The 21,504-nt window shown below is 43.8% G+C and overlaps 1 protein-coding gene and 1 long non-coding RNA gene across 2 annotated transcripts in view; one reads left to right on the forward strand and one right to left on the reverse strand.

Annotated features, from left to right (window-relative positions):
• LOC102959460 overlaps nucleotides 1–21,504 on the reverse strand; it is a 495,184-nt gene that overhangs the window by 97,654 nt on the left and 376,026 nt on the right. The gene's annotated exons all lie outside the window — the stretch shown is intronic.
• LOC122235888 lies at nucleotides 234–12,894 on the forward strand. The gene is made up of 4 exons (XR_006214002.1): nucleotides 234–596; nucleotides 3,983–4,215; nucleotides 8,326–8,381; nucleotides 12,709–12,894. It is a non-coding gene; the product is annotated as an uncharacterized LOC122235888 (long non-coding RNA).

The raw sequence follows: 21,504 nt of genomic DNA on the forward strand, positions 1-21,504 counted from the left end.
AATTTTAAGAGGATCACAGCCTTCAAGGGCTGAGCTTGTGAGGGTCCGACTCAACGGCTGTGGAGTCTGACAGGACGGCGGGAGGCTGAGAGGGAAACAGAGGTGTCCTCGTCTCTCCCAGGGTCTGGTAACAAAGCCCTTCGCTAGGGCTGTAAGTGCTTGATGTCGTTACTCATCTTAATTTCAAATTCGTTCTTTACTCGAATCAGTCAGACCTCGTGTGTCAGCAGCGCCGCACAATACCACTGGTCTCCAGGCCTTCCCGGAGGTCCTATCTTGGCAGCACTTCCCGCTGACTTGCAATTATCTTCACCTGCCTTTTAAAAAGGCACTTGACAAGGAAATTCATCGCAAGGAGGAAGAAACGGTCACTCCATAGTCGCACTCTCGTATTCTCGCGAGACGATCGCAAACCAAAGTGGTGCCTCGAAGGAGCTTCGTTCCAGGTAGCGGCCTCAGTGCAGTTCCATGCACATTTATGGAGCTCATTCTCTGCGTGGGACACTGTGATAGAGACTCTCAGAGCCTCAAGGATAAATGAGTCCTAGGCCTCATCTTTCAGGTGGAAACACTGTAGTGGGGACTAAGATATGTACGTAAGTAACAAGGCTTCCTGGAGTCTCTGTTGTTTAATAGCTATCTACAGTAAGATCACATGAAATTTCATTGCAATGACCGTGAACACCTATGTTACCATCCATCTTATTTAATATAGGTTTAGCCACAGATAAAAAAGTAAAAGGTCACACATATCATTGCAGCACTAACCACTCTGCTGTAGCATGTCATGTCATATTAGAAGTATTTTTGAATACAAGGTTTGAAACATCAGGGGCTATGAATAATGGAGAACTATGAACACTTTCCTTTGTCACGTAAGGGTACTCCAATGGTGTTTTAGGTCTAAGAGTTTCCTATCGAGAACTCTTAAAGTTTCAGCCTCTCAGAGGGACTTTTGGATCAGCACACGTTTGTGGAATGCCTACTCTGTGCTGGCCATTTAGCTGGGTCCTAGGGAACAGGGACCGAGATAATTAAGAGACATTTCCTGCCTTTAAGGAGTCATCAGCCTGTGAGGTGTACAAAAACAGATAATTTCAATACCTGATGTTGGGGGCTTAGGCAGAGAATCACACGGCACACGATACCGACAGTCGACCCAGGACATGGATAGCCCAGCAGAAGGTTTGAAAGGCTTCTGGAAGAAATAACTGCTCTTCTAGGCCTTGAAGGTTAGTATTAGGCGAAGAAAAATGTGAAGGGAAGTTCAGGTAGAGGGAAAAGAAAAGGCACGGAGAATAGAAGTGTGTGGTGTTGGGGGAAATCCTTAGTTTTTCCGAGTTAAGCACAATTCAGAAGATGGTGGATGTTGTTGGACAGGCAGATAGGTCAGGACTAAGAAGGCCTTGGGCACCACGTTAGGTGGTTTAGGCCTCATCATAAAAAGGGGCCCTGAAAGCCACCATGACTTTCAGGGGTGTCGGGAATGGGGTTACATGGAGCAAGGCAGAGGTGGGAAAGTGGGGAGCCTGGTTCAGGAGGCCACAACCAAGAGGTCGTGAAGGCCTGTGATAAGGGTGTGGAAATAAAGAGGACGGGAAGGGTAAAATTTCAGAGTTGGAAATTGATTGGATGTGAATACCGAAGAAGAAAGAATTTAAAATAACTCTGAATTTTGGAGCTTGTATGCCTACATGCATGTTGGTATCACAGGCACTGGAAATAACAGATAAAAGGTTAGGAGCAGGGGAAGAAAAGTCCAGTTTGTGATATGTGTTGAATTTAAGGTGCCTATGGGACGAGTGGGGGAGATGTCAGATGAGATGGTGAATGCATAAGTCTGAAGTCCAGAGGAGCGGCTAGGGCTGGAAATACAAGCAGAGACTGTCTTCTGCTTCTCCTTAGATCAGAGCTTGGGAAGTAGTCAGCAAGGAAGTCAATAACACATGTTTAAGGCTGAGCGCTTGGGGTTCCTAGGGGAGAGCTGTTTGCTATGGGAAAGAGGAATAAAGAAAATCTTTTAAGATTGTCTATGCCTTAAATTCTGCATTACAGAAAAATACGTTAGACCAAGAGAGGAGTTGGCTGTTAATCCCAGCCTGAAAGCATTTTTTTTTTTTTTTTTGCTACCTATTTTTGGTGTCACTCAGTTTATTTTTAGTCACCACTGGAATTAACTCTGGAGAATCTTCTCTTGGAGTTTATCCAGGAGAAGGTGACCTGGATAGTGAAGTATATGGAAATCCTTTCATATGAGAATTGATTTAAATATCCAGGAGAAACACACAGACCTCCCCCCACCCCATAGCCCACCCCCCCACCAAACACACACACACACACACACACACACACACACACACACACACACACACAGATAGCTGCATGACGATAAAGACTTCCTCCAAGTATTTGAAGGGCCATTAAATAGAAGAACACAGGCTTATGAAACACATCTCCAACAAATCAATGAGTGGAAGCTATATGCAGGTAGAGTGCACATTTACTCAGTAAATAATTATTAAAGACCCATGTTTAGTAGGCAGCATTCTAGGTACAGATACAGGGATCGAATAAGGGACAAAATGAAGTCCCTGTTCTCCTGAAGCTCACATTCTAATAATGGGGAGACAGATAATCAACAAGATAAATGACTTCAGATAATGATTAGTACCCTGAGGAAAGGAGTGCAGTGAAAAAAGGTAGCACATGATCAAGAGGAAGGGCACATGGTGGGGGAGGAGCTCACTGGATTGGATGTTGGGGAAGACCTTCCAAGGAGGTGATATTTTCAAATCACAAAGATGATAAGCAACCAGTCTTAGGAAGAGCCTTCTGGGAAGGGTGAAAATCAAGTGCAAAAGCCGTAACTCAGGATTGAGCATGGGCTATTGAGGACAAGAAAGCAGGCCAGTGTGGCTGAAGGAAAGTGAATGGGGTATCAGATGAAGTCAGAGAAGTGACCAGAGGAAGCTCATTCAAAGCCTCTTCGGATTTTATTCCAAGTGTGATGGGAGACTTTTGTGTACGTTTTGGATAGGATTTGTTCAGGCGTAAAATTATATAAATTGTTCTTTAAAAGATCCCCCTGTCTGTTGGGCAGAGGATGGAATATAGGGGGGTTAATCCTGTAGTAGAAGTTCAGGTGCCACAGAATGGCAGCTTGGAGCTGTATGGCAATGCTGTAGATAGGGAGAAATGGGGGCGCCTGGGTGGCGCAGTCGGTTAAGCGTCCGACTTCAGCCAGGTCACGATCTCGCGGTCCGTGAGTTCGAGCCCCGCGTCGGGCTCTGGGCTGATGGCTCAGAGCCTGGAGCCTGTTTCCGATTCTGTGTCTCCCTCTCTCTGCCCCTCCCCCATTCATGCTCTGTCTGTCTCTCTCTGTCCCAAAAAAAAAAAAAAAAAAAAAAAAGATAGGGAGAAATGGATGGATTCCAGAAACATTTTATAAATAGAAATGGCAGGAGCTACTGATGAAGTGGATGTTGAGTAGGGAAGCAGAGAGGAAAAGGGAGCATTAAAAATGACGCTTGGGTTTTTGACTTAACTCTTCAGTTGGCTGGTGCTGTCATTTATCAAGTTGGGGAAAGACTGGGAGGAGCAGTTTGTGGACAATAGAGGGGATCATGAGTCGTGTTTTGGATATATTATGTTGACATTCCAACTTGAATCGCAAGTGGATAAATCATACAGGGATAACTAAATGAGCCTGGAGCTCAGGAAAGAGGTCATGGCTGGAGAAACAAAGATCTGGAATCATTAACACATAGGTGGGACGTGAGTCATGGGACTAGGGATAGAAAGAAAGAAGAGACCTCAAAACTGAGCCTTGGAAGATTTTGATATTCAGAGACCAATTAAGAGGTAGGGCTAAAAGACAGAATAAAAACGAGGAGAAGGTGGAATAATAAAAATCAAAAGAATAAAATATTTAAAGAGGAAGTCACTACATTTAGGAAAATTACATAAAATTGTTTTCTCCTAGCATGGACGGAATCTCCCCATCCCCTGTGAAGATCTTACTATTCCATCTCTCTCCTCTACTGGATGATGAAAACTGAACCTCACCAGCAGGCAAAGAGGATCCAGGCAAAGAGGACACTGAAGAAGGGAGAGATGTTTACTGGTTGTTCAAGTCTGGGCTTCTGGAAGTCTTGTTAAAGATTTTACTGTGCTCGTGGAGACTTCTTTCCCTAATGCGGGGTGTCCCATTCTCAGGTCTTCAGGAATGTTTTTCTTGCTTATTTCAGGACTCCTCCAGTTAGATTCTGACTTGATGTCAGTCTTCATAACCAGCAATTGGCCCTCTACTGATGACCTCACTTCTCATGTGCTGTCACCTGTTGTTATGACCGTGGTACTTCCCGATTAGAGACCAACTCAGACCCACATCCATGTGCCTTGCATAACCAGAACCTTAAACTTTTGTCAGCACCACAGACCTTTCTAGGTTCCAGCACTTACTTGCATATGGTCTGGGACAACTCACAGCACTAGAACCTGGTTATGATAGTCATGAGTGGCCACACTTAGGTGGAATGAACCATGTAGAAAGGGCCCTACTCTAAGGAAGATACGGGCCACACATGGAACTGTGATATGAATGGCCTTTGCGGACCCTCCCAAAACCCAAGATTCTGTGGTATTTTCAGATACAACGTAAAGTCACAAATCCTGGGTTCCTTCTTAGGGAATCACTTTGAAAGCAAACATTTAATGAAGTACAATTACATTTATCTTGCTCTAGCATATGACTATTCTCAGTCTGAAATTCTGTTTTTATATTTCTCTCATATGTTTTGTTTTGGGTTGAGGAAGCTCTTATTTTGCTGACAGGATATTTTGCTTGAGGCTAGCATATTGCTCCTCAGGCATAATTCCAAATGACAAGATTAGACACTAGAGAGTTCATGTCCTTCTGGTCAAAGCTGACCTGCTATTATTTTCTTGCACATAGTAGGCACTCAGTAAATATTTAATGAATTGAACGGAAGCCTTTTGAAAAGTGGTTTCCTTGCTAGAGCAAATGGCTTGTGTTGGTGTTCATTACCGGGATCTGACACAGGATGGGGAAGGCAGTTTTGTGAAGCACATTTTCTGTTTCTTCCCTCATTTATCCTCCTGTTAATGTTAAGATGACAGGTTGATGCCTTTCTATTTGTACCAAGAGTTTTGACAAGAAATTATAAATTACAGACTTAGGAAATCTCAAAATATTTCTGTAGTTATCTAGTAAATGGCATTAGCTTAGTATGTACGAATGTGAGGTGGGGGCATGTTACACTGCCATGTCCCCTATCCCCATCTCATGGCCACACTCTGTAGTGTAGGCTTGTGATGCCCAGGGTAGGGGAAGAATTGTAGCTAAGGTCTATCACAGAATTCATAACTGGTATTCTCCATTTCCATGTTGATTGGCCAACAGAGGGTTTCCAAAACATTAAGAAGCCATGCATTCCCTAGGCCCCATTCCTCTCTACAGTACTTCTCCTTCCCTGTGTCGTTCATTTTTGCTAGCTGCTAGGTTTGTAGATGCTTTTCAATGCACAGACCTGGTCAAAAACATGAAAGAACAGGAAATATGACAGTGCTTACAAACTGTCATACACAGGTTTTATTTGGACTGCAACAGTACCAAACATCACAAAGTTTTAAGATAAAAACAAATGTAAACTATAAGCAGTTTACTGAACAAGCTGAAATGAGAAAAGGGCAGGCAGAAAGCAACTTTATTCTCTCTCCCCACTGCCCCTTCATACTCCCTCTGTGGAACTGTTCTTCCTCACTGCTGGACATTTGCTGGTCATATCTTCCATTTTCTTCATCACTTCCAGGCATTCATGAAATATCTGGCTCGTAGAATGTTTGGGAAGTCCAGTCCAGTCCTATCTCAAGGCTTCAATTTCTCATCCAATTTACGTGCCCCCACTGCTCCACCCCGCCTGTCAGCTGGAGACTCATTCAGGCCCCGATGCCCGGAATGAAGGGAGATGAAATGGTTTCTTCACTCTTTGTCCACTTCTGCTCTTGCTTTTCTCCTTCACCTCCTTCCCACTCTCTAGGCCTGTTTCTGATCCTCTCGAGCTTGGCTCAGGAGATGAGCAGTCAGAGACAGTGCCACATCTTGCTTTGCTGGTGTGTTCGTATCACAGCATGTGGGCCTTTTGTGTATCAGAAGGCCCAGTGTGAGGAGTTGCTTTTGTGGGCCCTTCACATATCTCCCCATGTGCAGGTCTCTGACATGGGAATATCCCCTCTTCTCCCCTGGACTCGGACCCATCAACACAGACTTTCTCTCGGGGTGCCCCCTCTCTCCAGACTCTCCTATTGGGAAAGTTCCTTTTAATAAGTTCTCATATTACCTATTTTTTGTGGGTCCACATATGGCCCGGAGGAAAAAAATTTTTTTGAACCTGGTGACTTTGGAAATGCAGGCCATTACCAGTGAAGCCCTCTTTGCTCTGCTGCTCCCACCACTGCACACAGCCCTTTATCTACAGGCTTTTCAAGAGAAGTCAGTAGGTCCCTGAGTGTCTCAATCTCGAGGGGACACATATCAAGCTTCCCAAGCGGTTACATGAAGCCTTTCCTGCATTGGTGTGAGGTGGAGGGAAAGCACCCCTGTGCTCTCTCATGTCTTGGGGACACACCAGGAGAGAGCCACGACCAGCTTCTCCTATGCTGCCTGGAGTTGGCTGATAGAATAATGGGACAGAAACAGGTTTGGGTTCACGTCTTCCCAAGTCCTGCATAAATGATGCTGAGCCTCATTTGAGAATGCAGGAATACTTGCCCATCTATTATTCCTCAGCTTGTGGGTCTGAGCAATGAAACAGGAAAAGGAAGTATTATTTACATCCTGAGCTCCATAAAATAAAAACTCCCCTCTTCCCAAAAGCCAATCAATCTCTGCTTCTACTTTGGACCCCATTCCCTTTTGACTTTTAAAGGCAGTCTACCTCTCTTTTCTGCACAATCTCTCTCTCTCGACTGGAGTGGTGCCAGCAGCATCAAATGCATCCTATAATCTCCCATCTTTACAAAATGCTAGTAAGTTCTCCTTTGACTCCACCTACTTCTCAGGTTACTGCAACACTTTTCTGTTCCTCTTCACAAACTTCCTAAAAGGTTTTCTACACAAGCTGTCTCGACTCTCTGCATCTCCAATTTACTCTTCACCCAACATCTGACTTCCACCTCCATTACTACTCAGCTGAAACTGCTATTGTCAGAGTTAACAACCTGCATGTTGCCAAATGCAATCGGCACTCTTCTCTCCTCATCTTTCTAAGTGTTTCACCAGCATTCAACCTAACAAACTTCCTACTAGAAACACTTCCCTCTTTTGTCCCCAGGATATCACACTATCCTGGATCTGCTTATATTTGCCTGTGTCAAATTTCCTCCTAAGCCTCTCATCTTCTATTGACTGAGATTGTTAGACTTCCTGGGACCTTCTGGGATGTATTCTCTTCGTTCCTGCGTGAAGTTCTCCATTTCCACTGCTCTAAATACCATCTATATTCCCCATGGACACAAAATCGCTATCTCCAGTCCAGTCCCCTCTACTCTGGTCTTGCATATTCAACTGATGTGCTGCAGCCTTCTTGCACTTAATATGCTCAAATCAGGAGTCAGTTTCCTTCTCAAAGCTGTTTCTCCCAGTCTTCCCCCATCTTTTCAGAAAAGGACAATGCCCTTCCCCGCCACTGCAAATGCCATAAAATCTGGGAAATATTCTTCTTTCTCCTCCTCCCCCCATAATGCAATAAAATCACATATTTATTGGAGATTTGTCATGTCTCGCATTCCATCCTTCTCCAGTTCCTACTGATTCCACCTCCAAAATGTTTCCAGTGTGCCTACATCTTTCCCTTTTCCCAGCCACTGCCATCATGTCTAGTTCAACCATCACAAATGCCTTCTAATTGACGTTCTTACTTTCCATTTTCCCCTGGTGGCTCAGTCTCTACCTTTCTTTTCAACATCAAATGTGGTTCCCATCTCTCACAGCTCTGAGCTATGTAGGTCTTTTAGTCCTAGGAACTAGCTGACCTCTTTCTTGCCTCAGGGTCTTTGCACTTGCCATCCTCTTTACACGTCCTGTTCATTCTCATCCTTCAGGCTTCAGCATAAGGTCACCTCTTCAGAGATGCTTCCTCGAACCAGCTTCTGTATGTTCCCTCTATCTTGGTACTCTAGTGTTTTTTTCTTTGTATCTCTCATAATAATTGTAATTATTTTCTTGCTGTTTAATGTTTATGACTCTGATAGAGTTTATGACTCTAAATTCCACAAGGGCAGAAACTCTCTCTGGCTTTCTCACAGTTGCATCCTCACCTACCACAGGATTTGATGGACAGAAGGCAGGCAAGAAAGATGAGGTACGTGAGTGAATGGATGCATATAAGTATATCTCACAAAGAAACATCTCGCTCCCTAACTGCCTTTCCAACTGCAATGAGTTTGACATCACAACATGGGAGAAACAGAAATATGTGAGAATATTGGAACCATTCATTCATTCCACAAATATTTAAGGGATACTCATTTACTATGTGCCTAGCACTGTTGTCTTCACTGGGGACACGGTATCTAACAAGATTCAAGTCTTCACCCTCATATAGCTTTTGTTCTCTTTGGGGAAATGGATCACAATATATTTAACAAAGATATGTCATGATGCCATTCCACAAGATATATGTTAAGAAGAAAAGTAGAGCAGGCAATAGGATAGAAAATGGCAGGATTAGGGCCATTTAAAAAATTTTTTTTAACGTTTATTTATTTTGGGACAGAGAGAGACAGAGCATGAACAGGGGAGGGGCAGAGAGAGAGGGAGACACAGAATCGGAAGCAGGCTCCAGGCTCTGAGCCATCAGCCCAGAGCCCGACACAGGGCTCGAACTCACGAACCGCGAGATCGTGACCTGAGCCGAAGTCGGACGCTCAACCGACTGAGCCACCCAGGCGCCCCAGGATTAGGGCCATTTTAGAGCACATGGTTGGCAAGGAAGTTCTCTCTGGCCAAGTGACATATGACCAGAGAGGTGCAGGGAGAATATTTCTGGTGAGGGAGCAGCAAGTGTAAAGGCCCGGAGACAGGAATGAGTTTGAGAGGTTGGAGAGAAGAAGAACAAATACTGTAGCAGTGGGGTGAGACAAGAATGGGAAGATGAGGTTGGAGAGGTGGTCAGGGGATCGATCACAGGGGTGTTAGAAGACATTGCAACAGGTTGAAATTTCATTCTAACTCAAATAGGAAGCTTTGTAGGGGTGAAACCAGGAGAGTAATGTGATCTCACTGACATTGTAGACAGACACTCTGGCAGCTCTGTGGGAACTGACCAGAGGTAACTATGGACATAGGAAGGCCTATTAGGAGGCCACTGTAGTAGTAGAGATGAGAGATGAACTATGGACATAGAGAAAAGTGCACAAGTTGATATCCTTTGAAGACAGGATCAAAACAACCTATGGGTGGATAGGCTGGGGGTGTGAGGCAAAGTCCAGGCAAGGTGCTAAATTCAGGCCTGAGTGACTGGGTGAATGTAGGTGCTGTTTACCGTGAAGGCAAAGCCTGGGCAGACACATTTTGGGGGATGGTGAACAAAGAGCTCTATTTTGGCCATGTTATGTTTGAATTGTATTGAAAATTGACAGAAGCCAGTTTGATAATGCACAACTCTTAGGTTCATTGTGGTATACAACTACAGCCACAGAAAAAGTTGAAATGGGTGAATTAGTTACTGCCCCCACAACCTCATTACCAAGTTATAATGAAAGCAAGTCTCAGATCAGATTTCACTACATATGCAGACATAATGTCATTAACAAGTAGGCACAAAGCAATTTATACACCTGCTCTGTAAGCCTGATGTAGTCCCAACACACTGGCCTTCCAGTGCTCCAATCACTGCACGGCATGAGAAGTCTATTCAGCAGAAGATCATATTCCAAGGCGGTGTCAGACATCCAGAAATTCTTTGTTCTAATGACTAGAAACAGAACTGTTTAAGAATCAAGTTTCAGGTACTATCCCTAAATGTACAGCCCATTAGCCTTGCCAGATTCTTATACCCTGTTTTTATGTGGGTAGGGAATGTCCCTAAAATATTTTAGCCAATTCCCATATCTTGATTACCTCTAATTTGACCTATGAAAGCCCATTTCTAACATCCATTATGCTGATTAACAAGCCACTAATTGCACAAATGAAAACTCATTTTTGACTTCAGCATGCTAATTAGCAAAATGTCTGGTGTTGATCAGAGTTAAAGATAGCTGAAGTGCTTGTAGTGGCTGCCTCTGGAGAATGGCCTTTATGCAATGAAGCCAGCTGTAGTGCAAATTCCTGATTAGAGCAACTATCTGTGGCTTGAAGTAACTAACACACGCTTTTGGAGAACACTCTCTCTGTTACAGTTGACAGACAATATCACAGGTTGTCTACAAGGAGGGATCTTATAAGTGGCTGAATAAACCAGTTCAATGCCCAGAACTGAAGGAGTGCATTTGTGAATCCCTGGCATACGAATGGTATTTAAAGTCATGAAACTAGATGAACTCGCTCAGGGAGCGAGTAGATATGAGAAGGAAAGAGGTCCAAGGTTGAGATCTGGGAGACTCCCAACCTTTAGGGACCACTTAAAAGAAGAGGATTTCGCCAAGGATATCAAGAAATGGCCAGTGATGTGGGCAGGTGATCAGAAAGGTTTACTGACCTGAAAGTTAAGTGGAAAAAAAAAGAGTTTCAGAAAGGAGGAATGGCCAAATGTGTCCAAGGTTTCAAGGGGCAAAGTAATGAGGACTGAAGACTGACCATTGGTCATTGCAATGTTGATAGGAGCAGCTCCCATACTGTGATGAATGTAAAAACCTGAGTAGGATGGGTTAAAGAGAGACTGTGAGGCAAGAAAGCAGAGAGAGAGTTTGGGCAGCTTTTTGGAGTTGCTTTCCTCTAGAGGGAAAAGGAGAAATGGAGCAGCAGTGGCAGAACACAAGATGTCTGTGAGGTCTTTGTTCGGGTTGTTGTTTTTACTCTGTGAGATAGGACAGCACGTTTGTATACAGGCAGAAATGCGCCATTACAGAAGGGAAATTCATGAAGGAGAGTGCCCCCTCCTGATGCTATGCCATAGGTGGGACACTGTTCCCACCTGTGACTTCTACCGCAGTGAGTAAATTCTCTCCCACCAAGCTAAATTTCCATCTTAGAATAGAGTTGTAGGAGTTGATTAGTCATTTATTGAGGTGGAAACATTTTTTTCCAGAAGATTTATAATTCTAAAATAATAGACCACCAAGGAAGACACACTCCAGGTTTTGTACTGCTAGACCATGGCCAGGAGTGGACGAGAGACTTCTCCCCTGTTAGCTGTTGTCAGTGGGAAATGTTCTAATTGCCTCGATCCCCAAGTCCCAGTGGGAAATGTTCTAATTGCCTCGATACCCAAGTCCCAGACCCCTCCTGACTACCTGTTATATGAATGAGCCTCAGCCCCTGGTAAATTCAGAAATCTGCCAGCGTCAGAGTGAAACTGAAGGGAAGAAACATCTGACCATGAACCAGAGAGGAACACTATGCCCCACTGGGTGGGTGCTGAAACTCTCTTCCTGAGATGAGGAGTCTCAGGTTATTAACTGGGAAGCCTCTGTGCAAAGGGTAAACACTTGCAGACCCAGATACGTCCTGGAGCAGGGGAGCTGAATGCAACTGGGATCTCTGGCCCTCTGGCTGGGGGTCAGATGTGCACGGCTAGCCTCACTCTCCCATGGTTATTTACTCCGATGTTGCTGTGACCCTGACCAGGGACTTCAGGAGGAAACGTGACAACCCCCACCCCGGAAAGGCCCCCTCTGCCTCCTTTCGCATCCATGTCGAGTTTGCCATAGCTAGGAACTCCTAATCTTTGAATCTTTCACCTGAAACTTTGTAGCTGTCTTCTTCCTGCTAGCCTCTCCACTCCCTACACTTCCATTTATGGAGTTAATTATCCCAAGAGAAAATTTCTCCTGCATTCCCGGCTGTATAACAAAACCTGCCATTTGTTCTCCATTGTCTGGAGACAGGAAGCAAATGCCTTACGAAGGATGCAAAACTCTTCCTAGACTGCCCTCACCTCTTTGAAGCCCTCTTTGGCTCTTTCCACTCCACGTTATCAAGCGTGCCGGGTTCTTGGCACAAGGTCAAAGACATAAGCTGTTTCCTTTCCTGGAAGTGCACTTTGACCTTTCTCTGGCAACCTCTTAATCATCTGTCAACACCAGCCTAAATGTCATTTCCCCCTCAACCCTACTGCTGTGGACCTTTTTGGCTACCCATCCAGCATCCAGTCTCTTCCTCCTTATACCATTTCCCATACCATCAATATTACTCAAAACAAATTTATTTCAGGGAAGGGGTCTTTTTGCAAAAGCCCATCATAAGAATCTCCTTCCTTTATGCGGCGCCTGGGTGGCATAGTGGTTAACCATCTGACTCTTGATCTCAGCTTGGGTCTGGATCTCAGTGTTGTGAGTTCAAGCCCCACACTGGGCTCTGCGCTGGGTGTGAAGCCTACTTAAAAAAAAAAAAAGAAAAGAAAAAAGAATTTCCTTCCTTTACAGTATCTCAGGTAGATGTTATAGTCCTAGGAATGGGTACACGATCTTAAGGGAAGAGATTTTCTTCCACGGTGTAACCAGAAGTTTTTCTCTTTTTACTTTCAGACACAAACAAGGAAGCTGCTGATCATCACCTTGCAGCCATTAGGGAAGCTCGGGTCAAGTCCAGCCCACAAAAGAGGGCAGAGCTGGGAGAAGAACAGAACAATGGAGCTGGTGCCCTGGCCACGCTGTAACTTTTACCACCATGACTTGGACACTGTGTTTTGTGAGAGAATAAATAAATTCTGAACTGGGTTTGCTGGTACTTGCAGCCGAACACCCTCCTACATGATGCATCCACTCCTAAGTGCACAGACTTTGCATTCTTCAGTGCTCCCCTCCCGTAGGACTTTGTCACAGCACATTCACATCTCTCTCCCCACAGACTGTGACTTCATCAATATCTGTGTATTATCACTGTCTTGAACAAGTCCTAGCACGGTGCACATTGAGATGCAGAAGGCATGAACAAATGAATGAATGGATCCCTTGGCAATCCCAAAAGGCCATCCACTGAATCACAGGTTAAGAAGAAGGTAACAAATAAGAAACAAAGAGAGGAAAGAGTGTTTTCAAAGAGGACAGGGAAATAACTAAAGATATGTCAGTGTTTTGGATTAATTAGTGCTTTTAAATTCAGTTTCCTATCGTGTCCCTATTTGCAAAACGGACAGGAAATTACAGTACAATTATGGCAGGGCATCTACTTAAGAGCTTACACAGAGGACAGATTTTTTTGTAGGTTCAAATCTTGTCTCCAGTACTTACCAGCAATTGACCTTGAGCAACCTCTCAGAGCTTCACTCCATTCTCTATAATATTAAGATAATAATTCCTCACTGAGTTTCTTGAGGCTTAAACAAGGTTAAAATAAAAAGTATAGTATCTGGGCCAGAATAAATACCTAAGATCATCCAGGGAAGTGTGGGAGTTGGGGAAGTTATTATACGTTTGTTTTAATTGAGAATGGTTTCCTTAACAGAGAAGCTCACAATTCCCGTTGTCTTATAGCTAAGATTCTTGGTTTCTGTCTCTACTTGTATCTGAGCTTAGCCCAGATCTAACTGTGGAAATAAAGGCAGACATCCCTTAGGTGGTGACAGGAGCACTGCAGTTTGCCAGTTAAACAAACAGAGGAAGTAGGAAGAAGCTCAAGTAGGAAGCACAGGACTGAGAGGGCTGTTTGCTGGACCTCTCCTCCAGCTGGGGCAGCTGCTTTCCAAGCCTTGCATTCAGTGGTGGGGGTGCTATCACTCCCATCTTAAGGAAAAGAGCTCCTAGGCTTATGGGCATAAAAACCTCCCCAAAGTCGCATGGTTAGTCAAGGGTAGAGTTTCTAATCTATGCCCATTGGGTTTGAGACTAAGAAGGAGACCAGAAGGCCAGAGAATCAGAGTCTGAGGGTCCTAGCAGGGAGTTGAGGCGAGACAGTGTTTATTTGCATTTTTTTTTCTTTGTCCTGAGAGAGAATGATCTATTAGTAATTTAATTCCTTCCCTGCAGTTGGTGCAACATAATTCTCTGACAATGTGCATTCAGGCCAGTCCACAGGGGGACCAGAAAAAATGAAGTAGGACTCTCAGAAATCATGTTCCTTACATGAAAATAGATCAGGCAGTGGGAGGGGGCGATCTGAAAATAGCCTGAGGGAGTGAGAGACAAAACATGTGAAACAGCGAGAGAGAGGCTGAGACAACTGTGATGTGGGGAAGAAAGGGCACAGTGCAGAGAGGAGCAGAAGAAGGGAAGGGATGGGATGGTTCTTTCCCGGATGCTGCTACACCATCCATTCGTCCCCTCAGGCAAAATCCTTCCTAAAAAGACAGGTTGTTGTAAATTATGCCAATTTAGTTAAAGTACCACCTCCTCAGTAGTCTACCTGCTCTTCCAGGACCATCTGAAGGAAATAAATAAGGAGACACACAGGTAGATAGGTATCATTTCCCCTAGATTTGAAATTAACACACTTATTATATAAAATTTGCAAACTACAGAAAAGCATAATGAACATAATCACCTATCCCACCTCATAGATATAATTATTATTAGCACTTTATATGTTGACTTCAGGCTTTGTGTGTGTGTGTGTGTGTGTGTGTGTGTGTGTGTGCCTTGAGAGAAGTCCCTGATGTTGCAAAGTAACAAAAAGAAACTTAAGAATCTCCAAATTACTCAACAGAGATACATGCTGCTGAGCCTCCTGAAGTCTCTGGAACTACCTGTGTTCTAGTTGATATCAGATCCCTATCTTCTCAAAGATTGTGAGCCTTCAATTATGCCCTATCTCTATTCTCTTCTGTATCATGAAATAGATTTTAAAATACTAAACCCACATATTGCTCTATCTACCACCTCATTTTTCATCGCTATCTCTTAAAAGAATTGTCTTTTATAGGTTGGTGCCACTCCCATCTCTAACCCATTACTATTTAAAAATGTTCGCATATATCATTTTATATTTGTCATTCTTATATCGTTTATTAGTTATGTAATTACATTGCTGATTAATTATATAATTGCATATACAATTAACAATTGATTGTTTTGAAATCTTGCTTCATTTTCCATGCCCTCCACAAATTCAGCCCCCAGTGAGTATTACTGGGAGCTCTGCTCTCTGGGTTCGTTCTCCCATTTCTCCAGAAAAGACTACCAAGTTCTTCTCCAGACCTGCTAGAGTTCTGGGAGATAAATGGGGAAAGGAAGCTGGTGCTCTACTTTTCAAAATGCAGGCTTATACTTATTATGCTTGTTTTAGCAATCACCTCCCCACCTCTGCTATTTGTGGCATGAGAGAAATCTGGGATTCTCGCTGCTCTTCGGAGGACCTCCATGCAGCAATCCATCTCATCTCCAAACCCATCCTCTCAGTCCTGCTATGGTCCTGTGTTTATGGACCTATTCTTCACCCTCCTTTCGTCCACGCCTTTCGGTGTGTGACTGTTGCTCCTCTCACTAAAGACCCAGAGTCTATTCCCACCCCTCACATTTAGGCTTGGTTACGTGACTTGCTTTGGCCAATACAATGAGATGTGAGTGACCGTGTGCCAACTCTGAGCCTGGTCCCTAAGGGGTCTTGAAATTTTCACCCCATTTTTTGTCCCCGTTTCTCTAACCTCACTATGAGGGCGGCACAGGCGTGCTTGCGCAGTGGCCTTGGGGAGAGGACACGAGGCTTCTGGAGCAGAGACGCTCCAGCTGAGGAGGCCTGGTGGAGCCCAGCCTTGACAACAGCCTCAGCCGACCCACAAACACAGGGGCGGGCCGGATAATCTTCACAGGTGGGAACAACGAAAGACTTCTATGGGCCGCTGAGGTTTGATGACTGTCACACCTTATTATTGTGACTAGAGCTAACCAATGCCCCGCGTCCCTCCAATACTTAAGGTTTTTAGAGAGGGGTTGGGGAGGGTGGGAATATCACCTACTTTCCCTGTCATCTTCTTTTCAAACATTTACTACTTCTCCATCTAATTCATCTGATTTTCATGTTCAACATTTTGTTAGTATCTCTCTTTCATTGTCTTTCACCCTCTCATTCTCTTTGTCTTTCTTAACTTTACCTGTTTTACTCCTTTACTGTCATTTCAGAGGATAATTCAAGGGTTGGGAAAATAGGAGATAAATACATGTGTCTAATCAGGAGTCCCTCTTTCCTAAAACACTCTGTTTTTGGTATGACAGAGGCAATGCTATAGTTCACTAAACAGTTTTCATTTTTCTCCTGGGTACAGCCCTCCCAGCTGCTTGCCTCTAAGTTCTGGCCAACAGAATGTGAGCAGAAATGATTTATGCCATTTTCATGACTCTCTCATTTCCTTGCTATCTTATATGCAGTATATTGGTAGTAATTATTGTTTACTCTTAGGATTACAGAATATTAAAGTGAATTTTTGGCTATGCTAGGAAAGGAATGAACATTCTCCACACATAGACACATGAGATTTTGTATCTCTCCTTTTTTGGGGAGAGAAAGAATAACCCTTTACTCATGCAATATATAAACACATGTTGTTAGGTGGGTGCACGACACTGATGTTGTTGTTTAGAAGTTAGATATGGAATGGAAGATATGTTTGGACACTGAGAATCCAAAGGGGTGGGCTGTACTGGATGTTATTTATTAAACTTTGTACCTTTGCTGCCATTCTCAGCTCTTCTCTCTAGAAAGCCTAAAATTACATTTTTCAGACTTACTTAAAAGACAGTTTCTAATTAGATTCTGCTAATTAGAGGCACTCCTCTGACTACTCTGACTCCCTCAGGAGGTTGTGAAGTCCAGACCGCACCCTTTACTATTGAGTGGGCAGACCCCACTGAGAGACACTACCTTCTCTTGATGGGTTATTGGCAGTCCAGCCCATCAAGTGACTTATGGGAACCCACATTACTTTGATCTTCTCCCATGTGTTTTGGGATTTCTGGACCCAGAGACCCTGTCGTGTGCTTTCCATGTACATTATGCAGCTTTATTGATCTTGAGTGCAAATGTATGCTTCCAACAATCACAGCACAATGGTGTTAGAGAAGCCTGGATGTGACAGGATGACTCCAATGTCCCTGCCATGATAAGTGACCTCAAGTACGGGACAAACAGTAAGGATACTTCCAGAAGGAGAGGCCCCTCACATATTCAAAATGACACTGCCTCCAAAGAGAAGTCAATTGACCATAACTAACCATCTTCCAGTGCCTCCTAAAGTGATATCAGTGAATGAGTGTCACAGCTCTCAGGACTACAATGGTGCAGGTTTCTGACAGTGGGATATAATGCACAGATACCACCTTTGGGAATTAGAAGAGATTGAGAGTATTTCCTGCAGAACTCTAGCAAAAGATCCATGGAAATTGGCTGTAAACCAGGGCTTCCATCAGTCAAGGCTTAGATCTCAGTCACCTGTCCGTATCAGATGGGGCCAACACTGCATCAACCATAAACTGAGGTGGCAGAGTTAGACTAGAGCAAAGGACCGACATTCATACATTATTGAATAAAGCCACTGATTGTGCCAGGTGAAGGGTCAGTGCTTTCTGCCAGACAATTTACAAGTCCCACAGCCCAAGCACTGGAGTCCAATATTTGGCCCTGCAAAATTTCTGGGCCTTGATCTAGAATGTAACAAGCAATGAGGAACTTGAATATCTGCTACAATGCCTGTATCTAAGAGTCTTCCCCCACCCTGCCCCCACCAGGAATGATGCTCTGACAGGTCTAGTGTGGTTGCTGGCTTACTGTCTGCCCTATTTTGCATGGTGCTCAGTATTCAATTCTGGTCTTTCTCTTTCCCCACATTCTCTCTCGTGATGATATCATCAGTTTTCATGGTTTCAAATATCATCTACATGCTGATATTCCTCAGCTATGTGCTGTACTTGTACCTTCAACTTCTCTATCCTCAGCAATTGCATCACCAAACCCTCAGATGGATATGTCCATCTGAATGCCTTGCTAACATCTCAGATTTGACACATCCCAAACTAGAACACTTGATATCTTTTTCTACTGCTAATACCCTTTTATATGCCATTCTTCCACCTGTCACATGGATATCATCATCTCTCACCTGGAACACAGATTCTCTCTTTGCTCCCCCACTACTTCATTCTTACAGCAGACAAAGCGATCTTCCAACATTTAAACCAGATTTGTATCTTCATAATGACTTCCCACGTAATTATTTAAAAATTCATTAGTCAGTTGGAGAATGTCTTCAATTAACCTCTTAAAAAAGAATTAGTCAGTAGTATATTTACCAGTCCGACATGAGTATGATTTGAAGAACTGTTTGGCTGGATATAAGACTTGCGCTAATAATCTTTCCTCCCATAGCTACCAAAATTCCAGATGTTGCTCCATTGTTTTCTAGCATTTATTGTTGAAGAAATTAAATTGTCACCAGTCTAATAATAATGCCTCTGTAGACAAGCTCCCCATTTGTTTTATTCCTTTTTTCAGAGGTACTCATAGGACTTCTTTCCTTCTTCATAATTCAAAAATTGTGCCCGGCTGTATCTAGGTATTGGTATCGTTTTATTAATTTTACCTGAAAAGTGAGCAGATTTGGTCATCCCAATGTGAGGTCTTTTCTCAAATCAAGAAATATTCCCAATAATATCTTTCCTAATTTTTTTTTTATTAAAAAAAATTTTTTTTTAACGTTTATTTATTTTTGAGACAGAGAGAGACAGAGCATGAATGGGGGAGGGTCAGAGAGAGGGAGACACAGAATCCGAAACAGGCTCCAGGCCCTGAGCTATCAGCACAGAGCCCGACGCAGGGCTCGAACTCACGGACCGCGAGATCATGACCTGAGCCAAAGTCGGCCGCTTAACCGACTGAGCCCCAGGCGCCCCAATAGCTTTCCTAATTTATTAATTTATTTCCTAATTTATTAATTCCAATATCTTTCCTAATTTAATCTTGTTCCTATGGTTTGGTTCCAAAAGAAACACTTTTAATTATCTGGTAAAGCTTCTGCCTTCTATCATCTATATTCATCATGTTCTTTCTCATGTTTCCACATTTATAGTGGGGCTTTTATTGCAATAAAAGAGCCAAGGATGAGCAGAGAAGAGGTAGAAGATGGGCGTCTACTCTGAGCAGACCAATTAAGTAAAGGCACCGCCTCGAGAGGAGGACCTAGCCCTGGAGGTGAGCACAAGGTCTCTTTGACTGGACATAACCTCATGTCAAAGAACACAGCTTTGAGAATGGAGGAGGGACTGGATTCCAGCTTCTAGTTATGCCCTGGCACCTGGACAGTACACAAAATGTGTGGACACGTGGCAGCTCTGGTTCCAGGTTCTCCTAGGGTATGAGCTATCATTTCATGATTTAGTTGTCTTTTGTTTGTTTAAAGTAATTTCATCACTTACGACTAAATGACATTGGTAGGTCTGTTCACATGATACAATCATTCCTTCAAATGCTAACAAATAAATAGAGAAAGTGCTGGAGTCAGTGATTGGCTGAGGCAGAACAGGATGTCTGAGAACAGTTTTTGTGGAGACAGCTTTAGGCAGCCCTACTAATGGGCAGAGAACACGTTAAGGAATAACCTGTGAGCTGAGGTTACACATATCCGCCAAAGTACTGGCTATCAAGGCAATGAGTTCCTGAGACACCATCTCACAGTATCTTAGGGATGGGAATGGAGGCCATTTCCTTGGTTACCGGGACCAACTTAATAAGATAGAATACAGTATATTTACATCATCTTGAACACTCAGAAGGGAAAAGACTTAAAAACAGATCTTCCAGTTCACAATGGAGTCCTTTCCTGGTTACCACTTAGATCCAGTCAATCAGTCTAGTCTCTGGGCCTCTGCCTTTCCCCCATATGGAGGGACCACCGTGCAACAATCCCTTTCTGTCAACAACGAAAGGGAGGAAGGGAGGAAGGGAGGAAGGGAGGGGGGGAAACACAGTAAGGTTAAAATATTGATATTAAAGTGAAATTCCTCTTAGAGATAGCTGTATCTTATAAATGGGGGAGGGGGTTGCCAAACTACTGGAATTAAGCTAAAAACATTAACTCCTAATTAGTTTTTGTATCCCATCCCCTATGCTTATAAAAGTACATAGATAAAAAGTACATAGATAGCATAGATTGGGTTTCCTGAGTGGGAAAATCCACACTGAATGCACCAGCATGAGCTGGGGAATAACTGTTGAAGTGCCCATGCGATACTCCTGAAACCATGCCTCTTCAGGGAAGCTACCCATGCCTGGTCCTCAGAGGCAGGTGATTTGTCCCTTGTGTTCTCAACAGACTGCACACGTCTCCAGTAGCACTTTTTACATCTACTGTAATATTTTCTTCCATGTATGTCCTCATTAGTTTATGAATTTTTATCTTTGTATGCACAACATCTGTCCGCTAAAAGAGCATATTAGTCTTTAAGAAAATTAACCAACAAATGAAAGAAATGAGGGAATGAAAGTAAGCAGGGAGGCAGGCAATATTCTAGTCTGTCCACATAGCACCTGTAAAGAGGTAGCAGAGTTCGTGTCACTGTGCGAGTTGAGATGTGGAATTTGGGGCTGCAGCTGCTCCCTCTGAGCACCCTTCTCCCAAGTCCGTTAAAATTAAGAAATGAAAGCATTCTATTCACCTGAAAAGCTGTGACAATTGGCTTTTGCTGCGTAATAAACTACTCCCAATACTAATGGCTTGGTCCACCAGGCTCAAAGATGTTCCACACCCCTACCTTCTGTTTAGATGGTCATAGTCTGGGACAGGTCACGTCACACCCTGTGGCAACCTATACCAGCAAAATTCTGGATCATTCAGAGAAGTTGTATAGCCTCCAAAATAAGTCATGTGACCTGCAGGGATGTACATGTGTATATGAAAGACACAAAGAGATAGTGTGAGAGGGAGAGACAGAGAGAAAGGGGGGGGAAGGTAGAGGGAGAGAGAGAGGAAGAGGGAGAGAAAGAGAGGGAGAGAGGAAAAGAGGGAGAGAGGGAGAAAGGGAGAGGGTGGGGAAAGGGAGAGAGTGGGGGGGGAGAGAGAGAGGGAGAGAGAGAGGGAGAGAGAGAGGGAGAGAAGGGGAGAGAGGGAGAGAGGGAGAGAGGGAGAGAGGGAGAGAGGGAGAGAGGGAGAGAGGGAGAGAGGGAGAGAGGGGGAGAGGGAGAGGTGGGGAGAGGGAGAGGGAGAGGGAGAACCTGAAACATTTCCTGCCATAGCAGGGCATATAACCCGAGTACAGATAACCTAAAGTAAAAAATAATTTGCCAGACTGAGTCTGGGAATGATGTCAGGAAAGACAGTTATTCATTGAGACTGCTCTTAGCTTTCAGGTCACTGCACTTACCTGCTGCAACTGTAACTTAGACAAAAAATCTATGCAGAT

The sequence above is a fragment of the Panthera tigris genome, chromosome F3, assembly GCF_018350195.1.
Source record: "Panthera tigris isolate Pti1 chromosome F3, P.tigris_Pti1_mat1.1, whole genome shotgun sequence".
NCBI classification, from domain to species: domain Eukaryota; kingdom Metazoa; phylum Chordata; class Mammalia; order Carnivora; family Felidae; genus Panthera; species Panthera tigris.